Below are 17,410 nucleotides of genomic sequence, written 5' to 3' on the forward strand. Positions count from 1 at the left end.
CCCCACAGGTGATTCACGACTTTTGCATATGTAAAAAAAAAAAACTATTTTTCCCTAAAATGCTCGGTTTCCCAAAAGTTTTACATTTTTAAAAAGGGTAATAGCAGAAAATACCCCCCCCAAATTTGAAGCCTAATTTCTCCCGATTCAGAAAACACCCCATATGGGGGTGAAAAGTGCTCTGCTGGCGCACTACAGGTCTCAGAAGAGAAGGAGTCACATTTGGCTTTTTTGAAGGATATTTTGCTCTGGGGGCATGCCACATTTAGGAAGCCCCTATGGTGCCAGGACAGCAAAAAAAACAACATGGCATACCATTTTGGAAACTAGACCCCTTGGAGAACGTAACAAGGGGTAAAGTGAACCTTAATATCCCACAGGGGTTTCACAACTTTTGCATATGTAAAAAAACAAACTATTTTTCCCTAAAATGCTTGGTTTCCCAAAAGTTTTACATTTTTAAAAAGGGTAATAGCAGAAAATACCCCCCCCCCCCAAAATTTAAAGCCCAATTTCTCCCGATTGAGAAAACACCCCATATGGGGGTGAAAAGTGCTCTGCTGGCGCACTGCAGGTCTCAGAAGAGAAGGAGTCACATTTGGCTTTTTTGAAGGATATTTTGCTCTGGGGGCATGCCGCATTTAGGAAGCCCCTATGGTGCCAGGACAGCAAAAAAAAACACATGGCATACCATTTTGGAAACTAGACCCCTTGGAGAACGTAACAAGGGGTAAAGTGAACCTTAATACCCCACAGGGGTTTCACAACTTTTGCATATGTAAAAAAGAAAAAGAATTACCTAAAATGCTTGGTTTCCCCAAGAATTTACATTTTTACAAAGGGTTAAAGCAGAAAATACCCCCCAAAATTTGAAGCCCAATTTCTCCCGATTCAGAAAACACCTCATATGGGGGTGAAAAGTGCTCTGCTGGCGCACTACAGGTCTCAGAAGAGAAGGAGTCACATTTGGCTTTTTTGAAAGCAAATTTTGCTCTGGGGGCATGCCGCATTTAGGATGGTGCCAGAACAGCAAAAAAAAAACCCACATGGCATACCATTTTGGAAACTAGACCCCTCGGGGAACGTAACAAGGGGTTAAGTGAACCTTAATACCCCACAGGTGGTTCACGGCTTTTGCATATGTAAAAAAAAAAAAAAATTACATTTTTAAAAAGGGTAAAAGCAGAAAATACCCCCCAAAATTTGTAACTCAATTTCTCCCGAGTACGGCGATACCCCATATGTGGCCCTAAACTGTTGCCTTGAAATAAGACAGGGCTCCAAAGTGAGAGCACCATGCGCATTTGAGGCCTAAATTAGGGACTTGCATAGGGGTGGACATAGGGGTATTCTACGCCAGTGATTCCTATACAGGGTGCCTCCAGCTGTTGTAAAACTCCCAGCATGCCTGGACAGTCAGTGGCTATCTGGCAATACTGGGAGTAGTTGTTGTGCAACAGCTGGAGGCTCCGTTTTGGAAACAGTTGCGTACCAGACGTTTTTCATTTTTATTGGGGAGGGGAGGGGGGCTGTGTAGGGGTATGTGTATATGTAGTGTTTGTTACTTTTTATTTTATTTTGTGTTAGTGTAGTGTTTTTAGGGTACAGTCACACGGGCGGGGGTTCACAGTAGTTTCTCGCTGGCAGTTTGAGCAGCGGCAGAAAATTTGCCGCAGCTCAAACTTGCAGCCGGATACTTACTGTAATCCTCCGCTCATGTGAGTGTACCCTGTACTTTCACATTGGGAGGGGGGGAGAAACATCCAGCTGTTGCAAAACTACAACTCCCAGCATGTACGGTCTATCAGTGCATGCTGGCAGTTGTAGTTTTGCAACAGCTGGAGGCACACTGGTTGTGAAACACCGAGTTTGGAAACAAACTCAGTGTTTTGCAACCAGTGTGCCTTCAGCTGTTGCAAAAGCTACAACCCCCAGCATGTACGGACAGCGGAAGGGCATGCTGGGTGGGCATGCTGGGTCTTGTAGTTATGCAACAGCTGGAGGCATACTACTTTGGCTGGGGATGCTGGGGATTGTAGTTATGCAACAGCTGGAGACAGACTGGTTTGCTACATAACTCAGTGTGCCTTCAGCTGTTGCAAAACTACAACTCCCAGCAGTCACCAACAGCCAACGGGCATGCTGGGAGTTGTAGTTATGCAACCAGCAGATGCACTACTACAACTCACAGCATGCACTTTAGCTGTTTGTGCAAGCTGGGAGTTGTAGTTACACAACAGCTGAAGGTACACTTTTCCATAGAAAAAATGTGCCTCCAGCTGTTGCAAAACTACAAGTCCCAGCATGCCCATAAGGGCATGCTGGGAGTTGTGGTGGTCTGCCTCCTGCTGTTGCATAACTACAGCTCCCAGCATGCCCTTTTTGCATGCTGGGAGCTGTTGCTAAGCAACAGCAGGAGGCTGTCACTCACCTCCAACGATCCAGCCGCATCACATCAGTCCCTCGTCGTCGTCGCCGCCGCCGCCGCTGCTCCTGGGGCCCCGATCCCAACATTGTCGCCGGGGATCTAGGTCCCCAGCACCTGGGGTGCATGTCCCGCACCCGCTCACGTCCTCCGGAAGAGGGGCGGAGCAGGTTGCGGGAGTGACACCCGCAGCAGCCGCCCTGATTGGTCGGCCGGGAAACCGGCCGACGAATCAGGGCGATCGTGAGGTGGCACCAGTGCCACCTCACCCATGCAGGCTCTGGCTGTTCGGGGCCGTCGGAGACGGCCCCGAACAGCCTGTAATTCCGGGTCACAGGGTCACTGGAGACCCGATTGACCCGGAATCTGCCGCAGATTGCTGGACTGAATTGTCCAGCGATCTGCGGCCATCGTCGACATGGGGGGGCATAATGACCCCCCTGGGCGATATGCCCCGATGCCTGATGAACGATTTCAGCATGCATCGGGTACCGGCTCCCCTCCGGCTAGCGGTGGGGGGCCGGGATTTGACAGGACGTACTCAAACGTCCTGAGTCCTTAAGGACTCGGAAAAGGGTCCGTTTGAGTACGTCCTGCGTCCTTAAGGGGTTAAACTTATTTGGGCCTAGTTACTGTTAAAGACACTGGTTTCTGTAGTCTAAAACAGTTTTAAGCATAGTGGAGCGCATAGTCCTAATTAGAGATTAGCTAATTTTTGAAAAGTTTGATTTGGCCGATTCGCTTAATTTTCCGAAAAAATTTGGTTCGGTCCGAATTTATTTGCGGCAAATCTGTATTAAAAATGGCTATTTCTGGCCTAGAGAGAGCCTCAATAGTAGAACATTTTGCCTTGCTGTAACACGCATAGGGTGTGCGAAGGGATATTGAAATAATACTGTTATTCAGTATGACATACAGATTAGAGGCATTGCTATTAGAATCCCTGTCGCAGAGCGGCACAATGACAGAGCCTGGAGGTGGCATCAGTATGAGGAGACCATATAGTGGCTGAATGACACAGCGTGGAGGTGACGGCAGCATGAGGAGACCATATAGTGGCTGAATGACTCAGCCTGGAGGTGGCAACAGCCTGACGAGACCATAGGGCCTCATAATTGAAAAGATCAAAGATATTTTTTAAAATCTAAATTGAAGATTTCAAATAGATGAACCTAAAAAGTTTTATTTAATGTGCCAGCAGCATGAGGAGACCACATACCTGTACAGTCACACAGCCTGGAGGTGGCGGAAGTATGAGGAGACCATAAAGTGGCTGAATGACACAGCCTGTAGTTGGCCACAGCATAAAGAGAACATATAGTGGCTGAATGACACAGCCTGGAGTATATGGTTCATTGTAACCAGTGGGGGTAAACACTTCCCCTGTTAGGCTCTACTCTCGCATTATTAATCCCCTTCTTGGAAAGTGTTACTCGCCCTAAAAAGGGCAGCCCCACACAGGAGCCTCACTATATTTCCACCTGCAAACACTGCCATTTCCCAGGGTTTTTAGGTGGAAATAGGGAGAGGTTTCTTTGTGGGGCCGCACTTATTAAGACGAGTAACACTTTCCTCAAAAAGGTGGAAGGGAACAATGTATTGTTCATTGTAGCAGGTGGGGGTAAAAAATTCCCCTGTAAGGCCCTACTCTCGCCCTATTAATTCCCTTCTTGGCAAGTGTTACTCGCCCTAAATAGGGCAGTCCCACACAGGAAACTCTCCCTATTTCCACCTAAAACCCTTTGAAATGGCAGTGTTTGCAGGTCGAAATAGGGAGAGGTTCCTGTGTGGGGCCACCCTTTTAACACCCGAGTAACACTTGCCATGAAGGGAATTAATAATGCGAGAGTAGGGCCTTACATGGGAAGTTTTTCCCCCCACCGGTTACAATGGAACATAACCTGTTCCCTTCCACCTTTTAGAGGTCTTTGCATCATATCAATACTTGGTGGTATAGGTGGCACATGGTGTTTTTTGCACACCTTTCCTTTTGTTTGATTTCAAAAAAATTGGGGGTACATATATTTTATCCTAAGAAAAGTTAAGTTTTAGCTAATGCATATTCGCAATACTTACTTGTGGTCTGATGCCGAGGAATGTCTGTAACTGGGGAGCAGCACCTTAAATTTGTTTTTCAATATCCATATTTGTGAAGTGTTGGTGTGGCACCATGGTCAAGCTATTCTGTAGTATCAGGCATTGGTGGGTTGAAATCCTGGCTGATCCATGCCTGATTCATGGACAGAGTTCTCCTTGGGCTGACTATGGCCCCAGCTGCACTAAACACCCACTCTGATGGCACACTACTGGCCGGGCAGGACAGTTTTATCAGGGAAAACTCTGATAGCTGTCGCCACAAATCAAATTTGGCTGGCCACAAGTCCAGTGGATCTTCAAGGTGTGTTGGCATGTTCATGTCAAGGTATGCCATCACCTGCTGGTTCAGGTCCTGCTCCATGTGTAGCTGCTGCTGATGAGTTGCTTCACTATGCAGGTGAAGAAAGCTACTCATCAACAGGCTGCTGCTGATGGAGCTGGTACTGCTCCTGCCACCTCACCCCTCCCCAGCAGCCATGGCAGTGGAAGGTGAGCGCAGAGCGCCCCCCGAGTCAGACCTGTGAGAGGATGGACGATGGCGCAGATAGGCATTGACCAACTGACTACGTAGGATGTCTCTGTAGTAGGTCAGTTTGTCCTCCCTCTCAGTGGGTGTAAAAAAGGCCCCCATTTTGTGCCGGTAGTGAGGGTCCAATAAGTTGGAGAGCCAGAAGTCATCCCGCTGCCGAATGGTGACAATTCTGCGGTCACTACGTGAGCAAGTGAGCATTCATTGTGCCATTTGTGCAAGTGACTCGGAGGAACTCTCTGCCTCCATCTCCACTGCATACTGCCCCGGTGTGTCTGGGTCCTCTGTCTCGCCATCCTCTTAACCATCTAGCTCCTCTGGCTGTTCCAGCTCCTCCTCTTCTGTCAGATGACTAGAAAAACATCCCATCTCTTGAAACCTACATTAAATGGAGTTTAATGAAGCGATTCCTCTCTATCGAATTGTGGCGATATTCGCATTCGTTGCAAATTTAGCACCAGCAACTTGGACAGGAGCACATTCAGCGTATGCACTGTTAGATGAGTGGGTGCATACTGTTGTCTCTGGCTGAATGACTGACTCAAAGTAGGAGGAGCAGGAGCATTTGGAGAGACAGAAGATAGATATTATACACAGCTGAAACAGGGAGCTGCGTGCCACTGGGTGATGCAGCAGGCTGGACCACCACATCGGAGCCCTGATTCTCCCAGGCCGCTTTATGGTTACTCTGCATATGTTGACGCAGGGGCGTGGTACCAACATTGGGACCATGACCACACTTCACCTTCTGCCGACACATCTTTTTCATTTTATTTAATTTTTTTTTGCATTGTCAAACTATTTAATCATGTTCATTTATCACATTTTTTTTTTAATTATAATTTGTACACAGTGGTAAAAAAAAGAGAACATATAACAAATCCTTAATTAAAATATTCATCTCCCCTCCCTCTCCCCCCCTCCCAACTCCTCCACAGGCAACACACCTCTTTCCTTTAGGTGATGGGAAACGGGGGTATTTAACCAATGTCCATTCCAATCCCCAACCCTTCAATAATCTACCAAAGGAAAGAATGAGAAGAAAAAGAAAAAAGAGAAAACAGCATATGCTGCAATTAATCTTATCCCCCGCATAGCACATAAAGTTCAAAGGCCCTTCTTCCAGTCTCCTATAACCTATTACAAACACCAACATATTTAAACATCAACAACAACAACATGGCAGAAAAAAAAAAAAAGGAAGTCTCTCCCCTCTCCTCGTCCCTACACCCCCCCCCCCCACGCCGCCCCTCCTGCTTCTTAATTTACCTCTCTCTTAATATACGACTAAAATTTACACGTTTCTGTACCACTCCATACTACCGGGGGCTCTTGACGATTTCCAGTTCCTAACGATTGGTAATCTGGCGTAAAAAAGCATTCTCAAACACACTTTCTTTTTTTCTACCCCGAGATTCTCCATAACGGCCCCTAGAATAGCTACTTTTGGCGAAAAATCTATGCAAACCCCTATTTCTTTGTTAATCAACTCATAAACTTCTCTCCAGAATTTGGCCAGTTCTGGGCAGCCCCATAGCATATTAAGTTGTCCAGCCCCGCCCTGTTCACACCGAATACAATTACTGTTATTTCTTAATCCTATTTTTTCTGAAAATAAGGGAGTATAGTAGATTCTATGAACTAAATTGAATTGTATAAACTTATGATTTAAATTTCTTGTGCCCTGTCTGATGTTTTTTAGAACCATTTCCCACTCTGTCTTATCGATATAGCCAATTTTCTCCTGCCATTGCTCATAGGATCAATGAACCTTAAGTCCCTTATTTGCACACATTAAGAATTTATATATTTTTGAGATATGATTTTTTTTAAATCCTATTAGTTATTATCTTTTCCATTAATATAGGGTATGATGTATGTATCTCTCCACCATTTCTTTTATATTCCCTAAGAGTTTCTTTAAGACACTTATAGTTCAGCCACCCTCCTTCTTTTAGTTTCAATCTCTCTTTAACCTCTTCAGGACGCAGGGCGTATGGATACGCCCTGCATTCTGAGTCCTTAAGGACACAGGGCATATCCATACGCCCGTGGGAATTCCGGTCCCCACCGCTTGCCGGTTGGGGACCGGAGCCGGATGCCTGCTGAAATCGTTAAGCAGGCATCGCGGCATATCGCTCAGGGGGGTCATTATGTCCCCCCATGTCGGCGATGGCCGCAGATCGCTGGACAATTCAGCCCAGCGATCTGCGGCAATTCCGGGTCAATCGAGTCTCCAGTGATCTGGTGACCCGGAATTACTGGCTGATCGGGGCCTTCTCTGATGGCCCCGAACAGCCATAGCCAGCAGGGGTGAGGTAGCACTGGTGCCACCTCACGATCGCCCTGATTCGTCAGCTGGTTTACCAGCCAACCAATCAGGGCACCTGCTGCGGGTGTCACTCCCGCAACCCGATCCGCCCCTCTTCCGGAGGATGTGATTGGGTGCGGGAAGAGGATCACAGCAGCTGGGGACCCCGATCCCCGGCGTCCCTGTTGGGATCGGGGCCCCAGGAGTGGCGGCGGGGAGGGACTGACCTGCAGCGGCGGCGTGGATCAGCAGTTGGAGCTGAGTGACAGCCTCCTGCTGTTGCTTAGCAACAGCACCCAGCATGCAAAAAGGGCATGCTGGGAGCTGTAGTTATGCAACAGCAGGAGGCAGACCACCACAACTCCCAGCATTCCCTTATGGGCATGCAGGGACTTATAGTTTTGCAACAGCTGGAGGCACATTTTTTCTATGGAAAAGTGTACCTTCAGCTGTTGTATAACTACAACTCCCAGCTTGCACAAACAGCTAAAGTGCATGATGGGAGTTGTAGTGGTGCATCTGCTGGTTGCATAACTACAACTCCCAGCATGCCCGTTGGCCGTCGGTGACTGCTGTGAGTTATAGTTTTGAAACAGCTGAAGGCACACTGGTTGTGAAACTCAGAGTTTTTTTTACCTAACTCAATGTTTCACGACCGGTGTGCCTCCAGCTGTTGGAAACTACAACTCCCAGCATGCACTGTAAATGCTGGGAGTTGTAGTTTTGCAACAGCTGGAGGAACACTGGCTGTGAAACACTGATGTACAGTCTGGCAGCGCATGCTGGGAGTTGTAGTTTTGCAGCAGCTGGATGTTCCCCCCTCCCCAATGTGAACGTACAGGGTAGACTCACATGGGCGGAGGTTTACAGTAAGTATCCGCTGCAAGTTTAAGCTGCGGCAAATTTTCTGCCGCAACTCAAACTGCCAGCGAGAAACTACTGTGAACCCCTGCCCGTGCAACTGTACCCTAAATTCACTACACTACACTAACACAAAATAAAATAAAAAGTAAAAAACACTACATATACACATACCCCTACTCAGCCCCCCCTCCCTTCCCCAATAAAAATGAAAAACGTCTGGTACGCCACTGTTTCCAAAACGGAGCCTCCAGCTGTTGCAAAACAACTACTCCCAGTATTACCAGACAGCTACTGACTGTCCAGGCATGCTGGGAGTTTTACAACAGCTGGAGGCACCCTGTTTGGGAATCACTGGCGTAGAATACCCTTATGTCCACCCCTATGCAAGTCCCTAATTTAGGCCTCAAATGGGCATGGCACTCTCACTTTGGAGCCATGTCGTATTTCAAGGCAACAGTTTAGGGTCACATATGGGGTATCGCCGTACTCAGGAGAAATTGTGTTACAAATTTTGGGGGGTATTTTCTGCTTTTACCCTTTTTAAAAATGTAAAATTTTTGGGAAAACAAGCATTTTAGGTAAAAAAAAAAATTTTTTTTACATATGCAAAAGTCGGGAAACACCTGTGGGGTATAAAGGTTCACTTAACCCCTTGTTATGTTCCCCGAGGGGTCTAGTTTCCAAAATAGTATGCCATGTGGTTGTTTTTTTTTGCTTTCCTGGCACCATAGGGGCTTCCTAAATGTGGCATGCCCCAAGAGCAAAATTTGCTTCCAAAAAGCCAAATGTGACTACTCCTCTTCTGAGACCTGTAGTGCACCAGTAGAGCACTTTTCACCCCCATATGGGGTGTTTTCTGAATCGGGAGAAATTGGGATTCAAATTTTGGGGGGTATTTTCTGCTATTAACATTTTTAAAAATGTAAAATTTTTGGGAAAACAAGCATTTTAGGTAAAATTATTATTCTTTTTTTTTACATTTGCAAAAGTCATGAAACTGTGGGGTATTAAGGCTCACTTTATCCCATGTTACATTCCCCGAGGGGTCTAGTTTCCAAAATGGTATGTCATGTGTTTTTTTTTGCTGTTTTGACACCCCAGGGGCTTCCTAAAGATGACATGCCCCCCAAAAACCATTTTGGTAAAATGTTCTCTCCAAAATCCCCTCATCGCTCCTTCCCTTCTGAGGCCTCTACTGTGCCCGCCGAACAATTTACATAGACATATGAGGTATGTGCTTACTCAAAAGAAATTGGGCTACAAATACAAGTAAAAATTTTCTCCTTTTACCACTTGCAAAAATTCATAAATTAGGTCTACAAGAAGATGCGAGTGTAAAAAATTAAGATTTTGAATTTTCTCCTTCACTTTGCTGCTATTCCTGTGAAACACCTAAAGGGTTAAAACACTGACTGAATGTCATTTTGAATACTTTTGAGGGTGTAGTTTTTATAATGGGGTCATTTATGGGGTATTTCTAATATGAAGACCCTTCAAATCCACTTCAAAACTGAACTGGTCCCTGAAAAATATCGAGTTTAAAAATTTTGTGAAAAATTGGAAAATTGCTGCTGAACTTTGAAGCTCTCTGGTGTCTTCCAAAAGTAAAAACTCATAAATTTTATGATGCAAACATAAAGTAGAGGAATATGGGTGCACTACTGTGGTAGATGTATACAATGACATTGGCTAATCCCTCAACACTGATGTTAAAATTGAGACATTCGCCAGTGTATCCTTATATGAAGGACACACCAGAGCCCGCACACCAACGCCAAGGTTTCTCAAGATGGTGCGAGACCTAACGCTAATCCTACCTGTGCTTGGTAAGCAAAACAGGGGCCAGTGGGCAATTACGGCAGCATTCGGTCGACTCACAACTTCCTCCCAGATACCCTCCAGCGTGACTGAGCACACATGCAATGGGAGGAGGGAGGCAAGCTGCAAGCCCCACCTGAGTTGGCTAATATGGGTGCTTGGCCTCACAGGTGCTACCTTAATGCTGCCTTGAAGGTATTCAAGGCGCATTAATTTGGGAGTTTACACACCTCCAAGAATAAAATTTAAACAAACAACAAAAAACGTGGTCTCAGATGGCTGGAGGTGCTCAACCCCAAATGCGGTTGTGCATTTATACTGGGGGAGCAGATCCTGCCCTTGTAGTCCGTTGCTAAGGGCGATCCCCAGCATAAACATGCATACAATGGAGGATGCCTGCAGCGGACTACAAGTGCCACAATAGAATCCTACACCAGATAAACGGTGTGGATGTGTAACAATTAGAATACAATACAGGAATATGGGTGCACTACTGTGGTAGATGTATACAATGACATTGGCTAATCCCTCAACACTGATGTTAAAATTGAGACATTCTTATATGAAGGACACACCAGAGCCCGCACACCAATGCCAAGGTTTCTCAAGATGGTGCGAGACCTAACGCTAATCCTACCTGTGCTTGGTAAGCAAAACAGGGGCCAGTGGGCAATTACGGCAGCATTCGGTCGACTCACAACTTCCTCCCAGATACCCTCCAGGTGTAGGATTCTATTGTGGCACTTGTAGTCCGCTGCAGGCATCCTCCATTGTATGCATGTTTATGCTGGGGATCGCCCTTAGCAACGGACTACAAGGGCAGGATCTGCTCCCCCAGTATAAATGCACAACCGCATTTGGGGTTGAGCACCTCCAGCCATTTGAGACCACGTTTTTTGTTGTTTGCAAACATAAAGTAGACATATTGTATATGTGATCCAAAAGAAAAATTGTTTTGAATATCCATTTTCCTTACAAGCAGAGAGCTACAAAGTTAGAAAAATGCAACATTTTAATTTTTTTCATCAAATTTGGGGATTTTTCACCAAGAAAGGATGCAAGTTACCACAAAAATTTACCACTATGTAAAGGTAGAATATATCACGCAAAAACTATCTCGGAATCAGAATGATAAGTAAAAGCATTCAGAGTTATTAATGTTTAAAGTGACAGTGGTCAGAATTGCAAAAAACGGCAGAGTCCTTAAGGTGAAAAAGGGCTAAGTCCTTAAGGGGTTAACCCCTTCCTGACCTATGACATACCTGTAAGTCATGAGTGGCAAGGTGTTCCCGACCCATGACATACAGGTACACCATGAACATTTTTGCCGCTACTCGCGGCATCCCGCAGCGCCCGGTAAGATGGTGGCTATCACTGATAGCCAGCCATCTTACCATGTGACCACGGGGGGTTTCATCCCCCACCCACAAATCTGACTAGCTGATAGCAGCGTTTCGCTATGAGAATACTTAGCAGCGCGGTGTGTGAGTCCCTATCACGGGGATCGGGACACACACCGCTCTGCTAAGTGTCCCTTACCCGTTCCCCGGCGTCACTTACCTGGCCAAGCGGTGTCCCGAGCGGTCCCGGCGCGAGCAGCGTCCTCCAGGCGGTCCTCACAAGCAGAGAGCTTCAAAGTTAGAAAAATGCAACATTTTCATTTTTTTCATCAAATTTGGGGATTTTTCACCAAGAAAGGATGCAAGTTACCACAAAAATGTACCACTATGTTAAAGTAGAATATGTCACGAAAAAAACAATCTTGGTATCAGAATGATAAGTAAAAGCATTCCAGAGTTATTAATGTTTAAAGTGACAGTGGTCAGAATAGCAAAAAACGGCCGAGTCCTTAAGGTGAAAAAGGGCTAAGTCCTTAAGGGGTTAACCCCTTCCCGACCTATGACATACCTGTACATCATGAGTGGCAAGGTGTTCCCGACCCATTACATACAGGTACGCCATGAACATTTTTGCCGCTACTCGCGGCATCCCGCAGCGCCCGGTAAGATGGTGGCTATCACTGAAAGCCAGCCATCTTACCATGCGACCACGGGGGGTTTCATCCCCCACCCCCCCAGCGATCGCTGCTATCAGCTAGTCAAATCTGACTAGCTGATAGCAGCGTTTCGCTATGAGAATACTTAGCAGCGCGGTGTGTGGGTCCCGATCATGGGGATCGGGGGACACACCGCTCTGCTAAGTGTCCCTTACTGCCTTTGGCTTTCTGTGCATGCTGGGAGTTGTAGTATTGCAACATCTGGAGGTCCACAGTTTGGAGACCACTGTATAATCAGCATGCTCAGTCTGTCCAGGCATGCTGGGAGTTGTAGTTCTGTAACATCTGGAAGAGCACAGATTGGAGACCATTATAAAGTGGTCTCCAAACTGTGGACCTCCAGATGTTACAAAACTACAACTCCCAGCATACCAGACTGCCCAAGCATGCTGGAAGTTGTAGTTCGGCAACATCTGATCCTTCAGATATTGCCGAACTACAACTTCCAGCATGCTGGGGCAGTCTGGGCATGCTGGGAGTTGTAGTTTTGCAACAACTGGAGGCACACTAGTTGGGAAACATTGTCCGTTTCCTACCTCAGTGCCTCCAGCTGTTGCAATTGTTGCAAAACTATAACTCCCAGCATGCACTGACAGACCATGCATGCTGGAAGTTGTAGTTTTGCAACAGCTGGAGGCACACTGGTTTGGAAACACTAAGTTAAGTAATAAACTTTCAAGTGTTTTGCAACCAGTGTGCCTGTAGCTGTTAGATAACTACAACCCCCAGCATGCACGGACAGCCAAAGGACATGCTGGGAGTTGTAGCAGTATGCCTCTAGCTGTTGCATAACTACAAGTCCCAGCATGCCCTTCTGCTGTAACTGCATGCTGAGATTTGTAGTTTTTGCAACAGCTGAAGGCACACTGGTTGCGAAACACCAGTTTGTTATCTAACTCCGTGTTTCGCAACCAGTGTGCCTCCAGCTGTTGCAAAACTATAACTCCCAGCATGCACAGACAGCCAAAGGGCATGCTCGAAGTTATAGTTTTGCAACAGCTGGATGTTTGCCCCTCCCCCCAATGTGAATATACAGGGTACACTCACATGGGCGGAGGTTTACAGTGAGTTTTGCAAGTTTGATATGGCGCAAATTTTGCGCTGCAGCTCAAACTCCCAGCGGCAAACTTGCTGTGAACCTCTGCCCATGTGACTGTATCCTAAAAACACTGCACTACACTTACACTAACCTAAAAAAAAAGTAAAAAACACTACATATACACATACCCCTACAGAGCCCCCCTCCCCTCCCCAATAAAAATGAAAAACGTCTGGTACACTACTGTTTCCAAAACGGAGCCTCCAGCTGTTGCAAAACAACAACTCCCAGTATTGCCGGACAGCCATTGACTGTCCAGGCATGCTGGGAGTTTTGCAACAGCTGGAGGCACCCTGTTTGGGAATCACTAGCATAGAATACCCCTATGTCCACCCCTATGCAAATCCCTAATTCAGGCCTCAAATGTGCATGGCGCTCTCTCACTTTGGAGCCCTGTCGTATTTCAGGGTAACAGTTTTGGGACAAATATGGGGTATCTCCGTACTCGGGAGAAATTGCCTTACAAATTTTGGTGGGCTTTTTCTTCTTTAACCCCTATGAAAAGGTGAAGTTGGGGTCTACACCAGCATGTTAGTGTATGCAAATTAAATTTTTTACACTGACATGCTAGTGTTGCCGCATACTTTTTATTTTCACAAGAGGTAAAAGGGAAAAAGACCCTCAAAATTTCTAATGCAATTTCTCCCGAGTACGGAGATACCCCATATGTGGGCGCAAAGTGCTCTGGGGGAGCACAACAAAGCTCAGAAGGGAGAGTGCACCATGTACATTTGAGGTGATTTACACAGGGGTGTCTGATTGTTACAGCAGTTCTGAAATAAACGCAAAACAATAAATATCCATATGTGACCCCATTTTGGAAACTACACCCCTTATGGAATTTAATAAGGGGTACAGTGAGCATTTACACCCCACTGGTGTATGACAGATTTTTGGAACAGTGGGCTGTGAAAATGAAAAATTAAAATTTTCATTTGCACAGTCCACTGTTTCAAATATCTGTCAAACGCCAGTGGGGTGTAAATGCTCACTGCACCCCTTATTAAATTCCATAAGGGGTGTAGTTTCCAAAATGGGGTCACATGTGGGGGGGTCCACTGCTCTGGCACCATAGGGGCTTCCTAAATGGGACATGCCCCCCAAAAACCCTTTCAGAAAAACTCACTCTCCAAAATCCTATTGTCGCTCCTTCCCTTCTGAGCCCTCTACTGCGCCCGCCGAACACTTTACATTCACATATGAGGTGTTTACTTACTTGAGAGAAATTGGGTTACAAATTTTAGGGTGATTTCTCTCCTTTTACCCCTTGTAAAAATTCAAAAATTGTGTCTACAAGAACATGCTAGTGTAAAAAATGAAGATTTTGAATTTTCTCCTTCACTTTGCTGCTAATCCTGTGAAACACCTAAAGGGTTAAAACACTTACTGAATGTCATTTTTAATACTTTGGGGGGTGAAGTTTTTATAATGGAGTCATTTATGGGGTATTACTAATATGAAGACCCTTAAAATCCACTTCCAACCTGAACTGGTCCCTGAAAAAGTACGATTTTGAAAATCTTGAGAAAAATTGGAAAATTGCTGCGGAACTTTGAAGCCCTCTGGTGTCTTCCAAAAGTAAAAACACGTCAATTTTTTTTTATGCAAACATAAAGTAGGCATATTATATATGTGAATCAATATGTAATTTATTTGGAATATCCATTTTCCTTACAAGCAGAGAGTTTCAAAGTTAGAAAAATGCAACATTTTCCAAATTTTCATGAAATTTTTAGATTTTTTACCAAGAAAGGATGCAAATATCAGTGAAATTTTACCAATAACATAAAGTAAAATATGTCACGAAAAAAAATCTCGGAATCAGAATGATAAGTAAAAGCATCCCAGAGTTATTAATGTTAACAGTGGTCAGATGTTCAAAAAATGCCCAGGTCCTAAAGGTAAAAATGGGCTGGGTCATGAAGGGGTTAAATATGATCCAGTCTATTATAGTATCGTTCTCCCAAATCTCTTTAATCATTATGTTATCTCTATGACCAATAGTGCCAACTTTATCTAATAAGTTGATTTTATCTAACTTATTATTGTTAAACAATGGGGCGATACCCAGTATACCTACTATATACAATTATTTTTTTAATATTTTCCATGTTTTGAATGTGGCCAGGTTAACATCCTCCAGATGCTAGATGAAAAGCTGCCACACCGCCGAGTAGCTGATTTTCCCACCTACTGCCGCAGATTCCTTGAACCCCTGTTCCACTACCTCCCGGGAAGGTAAGCTGCCGCAAAGCAGGTGGTCTAACCCAGGCATGTTTGGCTCCATACTTTCCACTTCTGCCACCATGCTGACTGCCAATCATGCTACCACCTTGCTGGCTCAGCTGCTGGCTATCAGGCAACCTGCAACCCTCTTCTCCTGATGATGATGAAGCCCCTTCTGCACTCGGCTTTATCATCATCAAGTTGTGTCTGCATATCATTGATGTCCTCCTCAGGTTCCCCAACATTGTCTGCTTCAGGAGCCTGAACGCTCGCAACACCACCTCCCACGCCACTCTCCTCATCACTACTTGCTCGTCTAGAGGAGGAAGCGGCTGATGTCTTCTCCATTTGTTGGCTGGGCAGTAGCTACTTACTGTCCTCAAGTATATCGTCCTCACTAAATAGTGGAGCTGAGCCCACAGCATAAGATACTTCTGTGGGGGAGGGAACAGCATAGGACAGAGGCAATGGGAGGACAGGGACTGCTCCTGGGCCATGCCAACTGAGGGTTGTGTCTGAGTAACCCACCCACTGTTGACTGGGGGTGTCAGATGTCACTTAGGATGAAGTGGATTACCGTGTTAACCAATCGATGACGACAGATGGATTGCTGGTTGAGACACGATCTCTAGCTGATACCGGGAGCTCATGCCTCTCGGTGAGACTCCTGCTGCCGCTCGCCCCTAGTCTGCTGTGACCTCTGCCTGATGAATTTAGACCTCTGCCACTCCTCTGTGCAGGTCCTGGCACTTCTTTGCCTGACATACTTAGTGTGTATCTGAAGGGTGTACAATACGCTCCACTACGATTGAAACAGTATTTTTCTACAACACCAGCAGGTGTGTACTTTTGCCTGGCCTTTCATAGTATCCAGACGCTTAAGACTTTAGCAGAAACAAATTGGTAACCCACTTAGATGTACGTATGTAGTATACACTTATGAGTCGAGGACAATGCGCTCCAGTACACTTAAAACAGTATTTGTCTACAACACCAGCAGGTGTGTACTTTTGGCTGGCCTTTCACAGCAACTAGGCCCTTAAGACTTTAACAGGAACAAAATGGTACACCACTTAGATGTACGTATGTGATATGCACTTATGAGGGGAGGACAATGCTCTTCAGTAAATTAAAACAGTATTTGTCTACAACACCAGCAGGTGTGTACTTTTGATTGGCCTTTCACAGTATCTAGGCCCTTAAGACTTTAACAGGAACAAAATGATACACCACTTAGATCTACGCATGTGGTATGCACTTGAGGGGAGGACAATGCTCTCCAATATGCTTAAAAGAGTATTTGTCTACAACACCAACAGGTGTGTACTTTTGGCTGGCCTTTCACAGTATCTAGGCCCTTAAGACTTTAACAGGAACAAAATGGTACACCACTGGGGGGCGTGGCCTGGAAGCCGAGGTGAATGGCCGCATTGTGAGTGAGCTCCGGACTTCAGCCTAACTTAGCGACTTACTACAACGCAGACAGTCGCCCGATCTCACTGAAATCAAGCCCCACAGCCTCCTGAACCTCCGACCATCATGCCTGGTAAGAGAAGGAAGCCCGCATGCCAGGAATCGCTGGCTAAATTCTGCTTCACCCGCGGCGGGTTCCGGACCCAAAATGGCGCCGCCTGCACACGCGCGCCTTCTCCTCCGCTGTCTCAGCCGGCAGAAAATGACAACCCCGGGACTACCCTCGCACTTACCCAGCGCTCCTCATCTGTCCCAGCGCTTTACCGGTCTCCTTCTAACGGCTCCCTGGACACAGACGCCACAGCTGGGCCGACACACTCTCTGTGCAGCAATGTGGACTGCCGCTCTCAAGGGCCTCCTGCAGCTCCCAGAAGGGATATCAGTGCTTCTCCTACGCACTCCCCCTCACACAGCCCTCTCAAGCAAAGACCCAGGTATGCTTCCATCTCAACACCTATTGCTACTGGGGGTGATTGAACTGTGCCAGATTCTTCACATGCTGATGAGGATAA

The sequence above is a fragment of the Hyla sarda genome, chromosome 2 (genome assembly GCF_029499605.1).
Source record: "Hyla sarda isolate aHylSar1 chromosome 2, aHylSar1.hap1, whole genome shotgun sequence".
NCBI classification, from domain to species: Eukaryota; Metazoa; Chordata; class Amphibia; order Anura; family Hylidae; genus Hyla; species Hyla sarda.